The sequence below is a fragment of the Hippopotamus amphibius genome, chromosome 17 (genome assembly GCF_030028045.1).
Source record: "Hippopotamus amphibius kiboko isolate mHipAmp2 chromosome 17, mHipAmp2.hap2, whole genome shotgun sequence".
NCBI classification, from domain to species: domain Eukaryota; kingdom Metazoa; phylum Chordata; class Mammalia; order Artiodactyla; family Hippopotamidae; genus Hippopotamus; species Hippopotamus amphibius.
Genome location: NC_080202.1, coordinates 35660131 through 35671083, shown reverse-complemented (window position 1 = coordinate 35671083; position 10953 = coordinate 35660131). Strand labels below are relative to the sequence as shown.

At 44.7% G+C, this 10953-nt stretch overlaps 1 pseudogene; it reads right to left on the bottom strand.

The window, feature by feature from the left end:
- Nucleotides 1-9536: 9536 nt before the first annotated feature.
- LOC130839673 (3-hydroxyisobutyrate dehydrogenase, mitochondrial-like) lies at nt 9537-10541 on the bottom strand (annotated as a pseudogene).
- Between the last annotated feature and the right edge of the window lie 412 nt (nt 10542-10953).

Below are 10953 nucleotides of genomic sequence, written 5' to 3'. Positions count from 1 at the left end.
AACCTGGCATGATGTCTGTCATTTATTGTTACAGAGATAAGGCAAGTTGCAGAACAATAGTCTATGATCTCAATCTGTAAACATATACTATACCATATATGTTTTCCTCCTTTGCAAATGTATAGAAAAGATCTAAAAGGATATAAGGTAAGCCACATTTGCCACACTTAACAGTGGTTGGCACCGTGGGATGGAGGGATGGAAGTAGTCAATTGTAAAGAAGGTTTTTTATTTTGTATGCCTTGTCATTGTTCACATTTTTCACAAGGAGCGAGCATGACTCGCAAATTTTAAAAAGATCTCTGGTGGAAAATATAGGCAGCTTTAGAAGTTAATGAAGCCTCACATGAACTTTGATCAATGACAATTCATGTATTATCAGCCCTCCTGTGAGGAAGAGGCACGAAGGATTCAGATTCGTATGTGGCACACACATGGCATGTATGGGACCCAGGGAATAGATGAGTTATGGACGCGGGACCTGCCAGACATGAGAGGACATGTGATGCCTGTATGTCACACCTGTGCAGGACTGTGACGGGCACTCAGTATATGTCGAGTGTCTGGCTGCTGGGTTGGGTGGATGAGCAGTTTCACAGCGACTGAGAATTCATCCCTTGCTCTTGGTTTAGCAGCTCAAACCTAATGAAGAGTAACCGAAAGGTGGAATCACTCAATGAGTGAAGATGATTATGTGAACGAGTGAGTAAGGGAACAAATGTGAAAGTCTGCCATAGACATTTCAGTGACACATGCAACCTGGTTCCCTCCAAGAAGGCACTCCTTGTGGCTGTGGACTTGCCCTTCTGTGGGCCGGGTCTCCCCAGAGGACTGGGGAGCGCAAGAAAAGCTGTGAGGCAGGGGGCAGGCGCAAGGTGCGGGGAGGGAGGAGGAGAAAGAGGCTCTGCTGACGTGGAAGCTGGGAGGAGGGATGACACCAAGAATCCTCCCTCACTCCAGGACTCCGGCTTCTGGCATTTTAGCTTCAGCATCCAGCATCTCCAGGTCTCAGCCCCCATTTGCACAGTGAAGAGGTGTACCCCTTCCTGCCCAGTAGGAGGTTGCTCTCCAACTCCCAGGTTGGGAGGGGCTGAGAAGCTGAGAGAATTCAGAGGCCGTCCTGGATTCCAACAGCTTCTTCCCGACCACACCTTGGCCACACCTTCAAATGGACACACCTGATCTTGTCATCCCTGGTAACTTCAACCTTCCCATCCCCCCCACCACCCCGCAGCCACCACTTCTTATTCCTCCAGCTCAGGTACTGTATTAGCTCTGTGCTAGCGAATCTCTAAGCCCACTGAGACCTCTGAGCCATTGGTCTTACCCTCTTGCAGTGCCATCAGCTACATCCTCACTGCCCTTACCCAGCTTGGAGTCCTGAATCCCTCCTGATAATCACGGTCCCACATCTAACTCCTTTACACTTTTCTGCATCCATCGTGCTCACCTGGAGAAATCCCAAACCCTGGTTGGAACCAACGTTTGCTTAAGAACCAGTACACCTGTGCAATTGGACTCACTTCAAAATCAAAACTACAAATCTCAAGTGGACCCTTGATGCCTTAGAAGATTTACTTCCTCATTCTTGAGATGACTAATTCTACTCTAACCTCCCACCCTCCCAACCTCGATTTCAGGTGGCAATGGCACCACAGACTTCAGAGGAAAAAATGGACGCAATCACACAAGAACCTCCCAATTCTGTCCCCGCCCTCACCACCGCCTCTGACTACAATGGAAACTGCATTCCACACCTCCAGCTGGATTCTACCCCCTCAGAGCTTCTCAGGGCCTCACTCCCCCAGCTATTCCTGCATCAACTATTTCTCTCTCATTATTGGACCTTTATCATCATCACCTGTGCATCAGTGTCCCATGACCCGTCTTAGAGAAACTCTCCCTTGATACTCTATCCCACCCATTCTCACTTCACCCTGCCCCAGTCAGCCCTTTGTCCCCATGAAATGGCTCTTGTCTGCAGCACCTACATCTTGTTGAAGTCAAAGGTCAATTCTCAAGCCTCATTTACTCAGTCTCTGGGCATTTGACACATTTGGCTACTTCCTCCTTGAAGAACCTTCTTACCTGGACTTCTCTGATGCCACCTTCCCTGGTTTTCAATCTGTTCACTGCTGCTCCTTTTCAGGCTCCTTCACTTTCCTCCCCCTCCATCAGCTCTGAATGACAGTTGACTGGAGGCTCTGTCTTTGGGCCTCTTGTCTTAACCTTCACTCACTCCCATAGTGGGTCTCAGCCAGTTCTGTGGCTTCATAGACTATCTGTTGTCTGATGAATCACAAATCGTTATCTCTGGCTGAGACTTCTCCCCTGAGATCCAGACAGATATTTAACTAGCTAACATCTCCCCTTAGATGCATTTCACAGTCCAAACTAGGTTCTAATTTCCCTCCAACCCCACTCCAAATCCAGTCCTTCTCAAGTTGTCCCATCATAAATAGATGGTACTACCCACCAGCTTGCTGTTCAGGCCCAAGAATGGAATTCTTCTTTTTTTTTTTAATTTTATTCATTTATTTTATATATTTATTGGCTGCATTGGGTCTTCGTTGCTGCATGTTGGCTTCCTCTAGTTACAGCGAGCAGGGGCTACTCTTTGTTGCAGTGCACGGGCTTCTCATTGCAGTGGCTTCTCTTGCTACAGAGCATGGGCTGTAGGCCTCAGTAGTTGTGGCATGTGGGCTCAGTAGTTGTGGCTCACAGGCTTAGTTGCTCCACGGCATGTGGGATCTTCCTGGACCAGGGATCAAACCCATGTCCCCTGCGTGGGCAGGCGGATTCTTAACCACTGCACCACCAGGGAAGTCCCAGAACTGAATTGTTCTGATTTCTCTCTTTCCCTTACCCCCTCATCCTGCCTCCAGAATAAATCCATGTTGCCTTCTCACCATTTTACAACTACAGCCCTAGACAAAGTCTAGCCCAGGAGGTCCTACTGATGTCCTAACTGGTCTCCATCTCACCCCTTGCTGTTCATCCCATTCACTGCAGCCAAGATTTCTAAAGCATAAATAAGTCACTCCCCTGCTTAAAGGCCTCTAACAATTGCCCGTTTTACTTGGAATGAACTCCAGCCCCTGGCTGTGGCCTGCAGGACTTGCCAGGTGTGGCCCCTCCTGGCTCCTCCCTGCTGACGGCGTTCCAGCCCCCGTGACCTTCTCTCAGAACCTTGACTCTCCCACATCAGCCTGCACCAGGGCCTGCAGGGGCCTTCTGCTTGGAACCCCTCCCTCTGTACTTCTCTCCGGAATTTCACAAGGCTGCCAGCTTTTCATCATTCCAGTTCCAGTTCAGCTGTCACCTCCTTAAAGAAGCATCCCTTGACCACCTGCAGAAAGTAGCCCCCCCACTCCAACCCAGCCCACTCTGTTACACTAGCCTATTTTGTTTTCTTCACAGTTTGGCTCCATACTGGAAATCACCTTATTTATTTATGTGCTTCTGTGTTTAGAGTCTGTTTCCCTCTCTGGGAAGGACTCGGCCATGTTCGTGGTCCCATCCAGAGCATAGCACAGTGCCCGCCAAAGCGGGGGCCTCACTGTAGACTCACTACCAGCAGCCGGCAGCTGCCTCCAAAGCAACGCCCAGAAAAGTCCTGCAAGAGAAACATCCAGGAGAGGAGCTGCCCGGGCCTTGCACATGTCCCCCTAGGGCCGTCTGTGTGATGCCAAGGCCCTCGGTCCACAAGGAGTTGCTGTGTTCTTTCTCTCCGTTCCCCCCTTTCTTTCTTTTTTTCACTGAATAGTCAGTGAGCACGTCTCACGTGTCAGGCACCATCCCAGGGCCTGAGTAAAGGAGGCCCACAGCCTAGACACTGTTCCTGTCCTCATGGAAAAGAGATGCTAATCAAACAACCCAACAAGTGAAACTGTGGTTACCCAGTGGGCTGGGTGCTGGGAAGAAAAGGTACACATTTAGTGTTAGAGAAATGGGGTAGGGGCTGCTTTAGTTGGGGAGGTTGGGCATGAAGGAGGTGACGTTGAACTAATGCCAGAAGAGAGAGAGGTAGACTGACATGAGGGAGCATGCAAAAGAGTGCCCATGTTGCGGGGGGGAGGGCGGGGGCAGCATGTGCAAAGGCCCTAAGTGGGCAAGAAGCTTGGTGGCTCAAGACACTTTATTTATTTATTTTTTTTGGCACACGGGCTTAGTTGCTCCGTGGCATGTGGGATCTTCCTGGAGCAGGGATCAAACCCATGTCCTCTGCATTGGCAGGTGGATTCTTAACCACTGCGCCACCTAGGAAGCCCTCAAGACACTTTAAAGGAGACCCCTCTTAGCTTCACAATCCCCAAGATTCTTAACACAGGGTGTATACATTTCCTATGGCAGACGGAACAAATAACCACAACCTGGATGGCTTAAAACAACGGAAATTAATTCTCTCACAGTTCTGGAAGCCAAAAGTCTGAAATCCAAGTTTTGGCAGGGTTGGTTCCCTCTGGAGGCTCTGCGGAAGAATCCATTCCATGCCCTCGTGTGGCTTCTGGGGGCTGCGGGCCATCTTTGGCCGTCCTCGACTTGTGGCTGCCCTGCAGTCTCTGCCCTCGCCTTCACACGGCCTTTCCTCTGCGTCTACGGTGTGCCCTTCTTCCTGTCTCACATAAGGACACTTTTCATTGGATTTAGGACTCACCCTTATCCAGGATGATCTCACTTCAAGTTCCTTACCTTAATTACATCTGCAAAGATCCCTATTCCAAATAAGGTCACATTCTGGGCTTCTGAGTGGAGATATCTTTGGGGGGCACAATTCAACCACCTATAGAAGTCATAGCCCTAGACATTCTCTTCTGGAAGGCACCTCAGAGATCCTCTGAAACAACATATCCCGAAGTATAATCCCTAAAAAACTAGTTCTAGAAGGTATTTTTAAAAGGAGGGAGTGGCATTCTGTGTTCAAATACATTTGGAAAATGCTGCAACCATATCTCACACTGTATGATTCACAATTCACCTTAGCATATTAAAGGACTGAGAACTGACAGCAAAGAAGCCACTGTATCGTTAATTAAAGAAGAATGTCTCTAGTTTATTTCACCATAAAACCCTGTTTTCCTTCTCATAAACCCTGTGGAATTTTGAGAGAAATGTTGATGTAATCCAACATTATCTTATGTGATGATCAAAGTCCAGAAAAGAGAAGTGAACTATCAAGGCAGCTTGACAGAGTCAGAAGTTGGATTTAAAACTCAGTCTTTTCAAGAGATGAAGGACAAATTATTGAGGGCCAGGGGTCAGGAGTGATGTGAAGGAGACTATGATTATAAAGGTGTAACTGGAGGGGATCTCTGTGGCGATGGAATAGTTCTGTATCTTGATTGCTGTGGTGGTTATACAAATCTACACAGGTGATAAAATGACATAGAATTATATACACACAATGTACCAAGGTCAGTTTCCTGATTTTGATACCATATATAAGATGTAACCACTGGGCATTACCTAAGATGCTACCATTGGGGGAAACTGGGCAAAAGGAACTTGGGACCTCTTTGTACTATCTTTGCAGTTTCCTATGAATCTATAGTGACTTCAAAACAAAAAGATTTTACAAAATCAGTTTCCTGCCTCCAGGTTCAAGAGGTTTTTACATAGTTAAAGTTTATTAGATCAAATTTAGTTTCAGTTTATGCACCCAGGGCCCAATACAAAGCACATTTTATTGCTTCTTAGAGTTTGCAGTTTATTGAAACTGCAGTAATTTGGGTGTAGTGGAGGGTAATTTATAGATGCTCCATTGCAGTGATGAATGAAAAGTTGGATAGATCTTCTCCCTCCTTCACACCTGACCATGTCTTTCTTGTAGCCAAGTGTGTGGGTCTTGCTCACATAGAGTCACAGAGACAAGAGGAAGAAGATGTCAGCTGGATTTCTTAGTCATCTAGCTATACCTCTTTGGGGCAGAAATATATATAATATACACACACATATATGTAATACACATATTGACATGTGTTTTATATGTATATTGACAAGATGTAAACTTTATTTACAAAAACAGTCAACTAGCTGGATTTGGCTCATGAGCCATAGTTTGCCATAGTTTGCTTCTGAAATGAAACATATAGAAATAAGTCTTATTTTTCCACCTCTTATCCTCCACTTAGCTTACTTGGTTGTTTTTGTTGCTGTCTTGGTTTGTTTTTCCAATTTCTTTTTTTTACATGTATAAATTTATTTATTTGTTTATTTATTCATTTATTTATTTATTGGCTGCATTGGGTTTTCCTTGCTGCACATGGGCTTTCTCTAGTTGTGGTGAGCAGGGGCTACTCTTCCTTGTGGTGTGCAGGCTCCTCATTGCAGTGGCTTCTCTCGTTGCGGAGCACAGGCTCCAGGCATGTGGGCTTCAGTAGTTGTGGTTTGCAGGCTCTAGAGCACAGGATCAGTAGTAGTGGTGAGTGGGCTTAGTTGCTCCACGGCATGTGGGATCTTCCCAGACCAGGGCTCGAACCCATACCCCCTGCACCGGCAGGTGGATTCTTAACCAGGGAAGTCCCTTTCCTTCCTTTCTAAGGTGAGTAATATTCCATCACATTGTACATACCACATTTTGCTTATCTTTCATCCATGTATAGACACATGGTTTGCTTCCTCCTTTTAGCCATCATGAATAATGCTGCTAAGAACATGGGTATACATATAGCTTTTCAAGACTTTGCTTTCAATCCTTTTGGTTATATACCCACAAGTGGAATTGCTGAATCATATGGTAATTCTATTTTTAGTTTTTTAAGGAACTGCTGTACTGTTTTCCACAGCAGCTGCACCATTTGACATTTCTACCAATAGTGCACAAGAGTTTCAATGTCTCCATATCCTCACCAACACTTATTTTCTGATTTTTTGATAGTAGCTGTCCTAATGGGAATGAGCTGATATCTCACTGTAGTTTTGATTTCCATTTTCCTAATGATTAGTGATACTCAGCATCTTTTCATGAGTTTACTGGCCATTTGTATATTTTCTTTGGAGAAATGTCTAAGTCCTTTGCCCACTTTAAAAATAGGTTTTTTGCTTTTTTGTTGTTGAGTTTTAGGAGTTCCATAGTATATATTCTGGATATTAATCCCTTATCAGATACATGATTTTAAAAGGTTTCTCCCATTCAGTGGGTTGCCTTGTTACTCTATTGCTATTGTCTTTTGATGCACAAAATTTTTGTTTCATGAAGTCCAGTATGTCTATTTTTTCTTTTATTGTTTGTATCTTTAGTGTTATATCCAAGAAATCACTACCAAATCGAACATCATAAAGCTTTTGCCCTATGTTTTCTTCTAAGAGTTTTGTATTTTTAGGTCTTACATTTAGGTCTTTGATCCATTTTGAGTTCATTTTTAAAAATTTATTTATTTATTTATGGCTGTGTTGGGTCTTCGTTGCGCCCACGGCCTTTCTCTAGTTGTGGTGAGCGGGGGCTACTCTTTGGTGCAGTGCTAGAGCCTCTCATTGCAGTGGCTTCTCCTGTTGCAGAGCATGGGCTCTAGGCACTTGGGCTTCAGTAGTTGCGGCATACGGGCTTAGTTGCTCTGTGGCATGTGGGATCTTCCCAGACCAGGGCTTGAACCCATGTCCCCCTGCATTGGCAGGTGGATTCTTAACCGCTGTGCCACCAACGAAGTCCCTTGAGTTCATTTTTTTACGTGATGTTAGGTAAGGGTCTAATTTCACTCTTTTTGTATGAAAATATCCAGTTTTCTCAGCACCATTTATTAAAGCACTGTCCGTTCCTCCATTGAAATGTCTTGGCTCCCTTGTCAAAAATCATTTGATCACATATGGGAGGGATTATTTCTGGACTCTATTTTATTCCATGTATCTGCTTTTATGCCAGTATCACACTGCCTTGATTACTATAGCTTTGTAGTAACTTTTGAGACCAGAAAGTGTGAGTCCTCCAGCTTTACTTTTGTTTTCAAGATTGTTTTGGCTATTTGGAGTCCCTTGAGATTCCATATGAATTTTAGGATGGGTTTTTCTATTCTATTTTCTTTCTTTTCTTTTTTTTTTAAATTATTATTATTTTTTAACACATTTTTATTTTATTTATTGGCTATGTTGGGTCTTTGTTGCTGTGTGCAGGTTTTCTCTAGTTGTGGCAAGTGGGGCCTACTCTTCGTTGTAGCATGCAGGCTTCTCATTGCAACGTCTTCTATTGTCACAGAGCACGGGCTGTAGGTGCACAGGCTTCAGTAGTTGTGGCACATGGGTTCAATAGTTGTACCTTGTGGGCTCCAGAGCACAGGCTCAGTAGTTGTGGTGGATGCGCTTAGTTGCTCTGCTGTATGTGGGATCTTCCTGGCCCAGGGCTTAAACCCATGTCCCCTGCATTGGCAGGCGGATTCTTAACCACTGTGCCACCAGGGAAGTCCCCCCCCTTTTTTTTAATTTGTTTATTTTGGGGGCTGCTTTGGGTCTTTGTTGCTGTGAGTGGGCTTTCTCTCTAGTTGTGGCAAGCGGGGGCTACTCTTCATTGAGGTGCATGGGCTTCTCAGTGCAGTGGCTTCTTTTGTTTCAGAGCATGAGCTCTAGGCATAAGGGCTTCAGTAGTTGTGTGGGCTCAGTAGTTGTGGCTCACAGGCTCTAGAGTGCAGGCTTAGTAGTTGTGGCACATGGGCTTAGTTGCTCCACGGCATGTGGGATCTTCCTGGACTAGGGCTCAAACCCATTTCCCTTGCTTTGGCAGGTGGATTCTTTTTTTTAAATTTTTTTTATCAGCACAGAAATTTATTTCAATTCAAAATAATATGGTTATATTTAGGATAATATAATAATTATCTAAAGCACATATCATTGTTGGCTCTGAAACAGTTCTAAAGATCATTCTTTTGAAGTCAAAAAATACGTAGTAAGAAGGTACAAGGAAGCAAAAATATCAAAAGTAAATTTGCTGAGTATTGGGAGTTCTTACAAGAGAGACACACCCAGATAATGTAACAGACTCCAAATTACATAACATGCAGCAAGGTGTTCTCTTGCCTTATCAGCTCCTGGAAAATAAACCAGTAACCTCAGAATGCAAGAATACCACCTCTGGGCTAACAGGACAAACTCTCTGAGGGACACAGGCAGTAAGTCACTATACTTCCCCTCTCTCTAACTCCTTTCCTCACACCGATTTCTTTTCTTTCCTCCAGGATAGGTTTTATCCTGTTGAAAAACAAATTTGGTTTTATTTGTAAAGTGGAATAAATAATATCCTGATTGAAGTAGGCCACATTTTCGCTGAAGATGCTCAGGAATCAAACTTTTGAAAAAGGTCAATCAGTTAGCTAGCAGAGACCATCAGTGGCTTGCAGAAAGAAAAAAAAAAGTTCAGATAATGTGTTTGCTAAATAGATTCCAAGACTAAGCAGTTAAAAGTGGATGAAAAATCCCAGGGTTTATTGTGACTTAGACAATCAAAAGCAGACAGGTGAGCTTTGATGAAGCCCATTTACGTGTGGAGTGAGCTATAAGGGGCCCCAAGATAGAGTCTGGTTTCCAACAGTGTCCACAGCCAGAAGGCAAACTCAGAACGTCTCTTCCTCTCGCGGAAACTGGAACACAGATGAGAAGTCTTATTCTGAGTAGCCCTTTGCGCACATCATCCTGTAGATCTGATGGGCTTGACTGCCCAGAAAGATAGGGGTCTTTGTGCTGGTAGCAGAGCCTTGTGCGAATCCCAGATCCTTAGCCATGAGTGTTGTTCCGAATCCACCCTGATAGTTATTAGCCGAGGGAACTCCATCCATCACCCCAGGTACAGGATTATAAGTGTCCCTTGACCAACATAGTCCTGAGCTCATACTTAGGATTTTAGCCAAGAGTTTTGGATCAAGCCCTAACCTGATTCCCAGATTCATAGCTTCAGCAGTCCCAATCATACTAATAGCTAACAGCAGGTTGTTGCAGATCTTCACAGCCTGCCCAGTCCCAACAGCTCCACAATACACGACATTGGAGCCCATGCACCCCAGCAGCTCTTGGGCAGCTGCAAATCTTCTTCGACTCCTCCTACCATAAACGTGAGGTTCCCAGACCGAGCAGCTCCCACCGGAAACAGGGGCATCCATGAAAACTGCTCCCATTTTCTCAACTTCTTTGGCCAATTCTTTTGAAACCATAGGATCAATAGTATTGGAATCTGTTAATAGTGAGCCTTTCTTCACTTTTTTTAGAATTCCATTTGCTCCAGAATAAGCTTCTATGGCATTGATGCAGGTGGGCAACATTGTAATGATTCTGTCAGCTTCTTCTGCTACATCTGCTGGGGAAGACACTACCTGTTCACCTGCATCTAGAAATTCTTTGCATGCATCAGGGAACACATCGTAAATAACGAGTGGATAGCCATGTTTCATGAGATTTTTTGCCATTGGATTCCCCATGTTGCCTACTCCAATGAATCCAACTGGAGTCTTAGAAGTCATTGACCTAGGACACATCGCTGCAGGGCTGGCCACTGCCAGCTGCTGCCAGCGGCTCCAGTACCGGAGGCCGGAGGCGGCTCCAAGGAGCCGTAAGGAGGCTGCCATGCTGCCCCCGCCCCGCCTCCCCATGGTGACCTCCCGGCAGGTGGATTCTTAACCACTGTGCTACCAAGGAAGTCCAGGTTTTTCTATTTCTGAAAAAAAAAAATCATTGGGATTTTGACTGGGATTACATTGAATCTATAGGTTGCTCTGGGTAGTAGTGACATCTTAACCTTATTACACCTTCCAATCCATGAGCAGGGGATATGTTTCCATTTATTTATGTCTTTAATTTCTCTCAGCAATATTTTGTAGTTTTCATTGTACATATCTTTCATCTCCTTGGTTAATTACTCAGAATTTTAATCTTTTTGATACTATTATAAATGGAATTGCTTTATAATTTCCTTTTCAGATTGTTCATTGCTAGTGAAACAGGAGGGAAGGGGGCAGGGCACAACCTTTGAAAGAATGA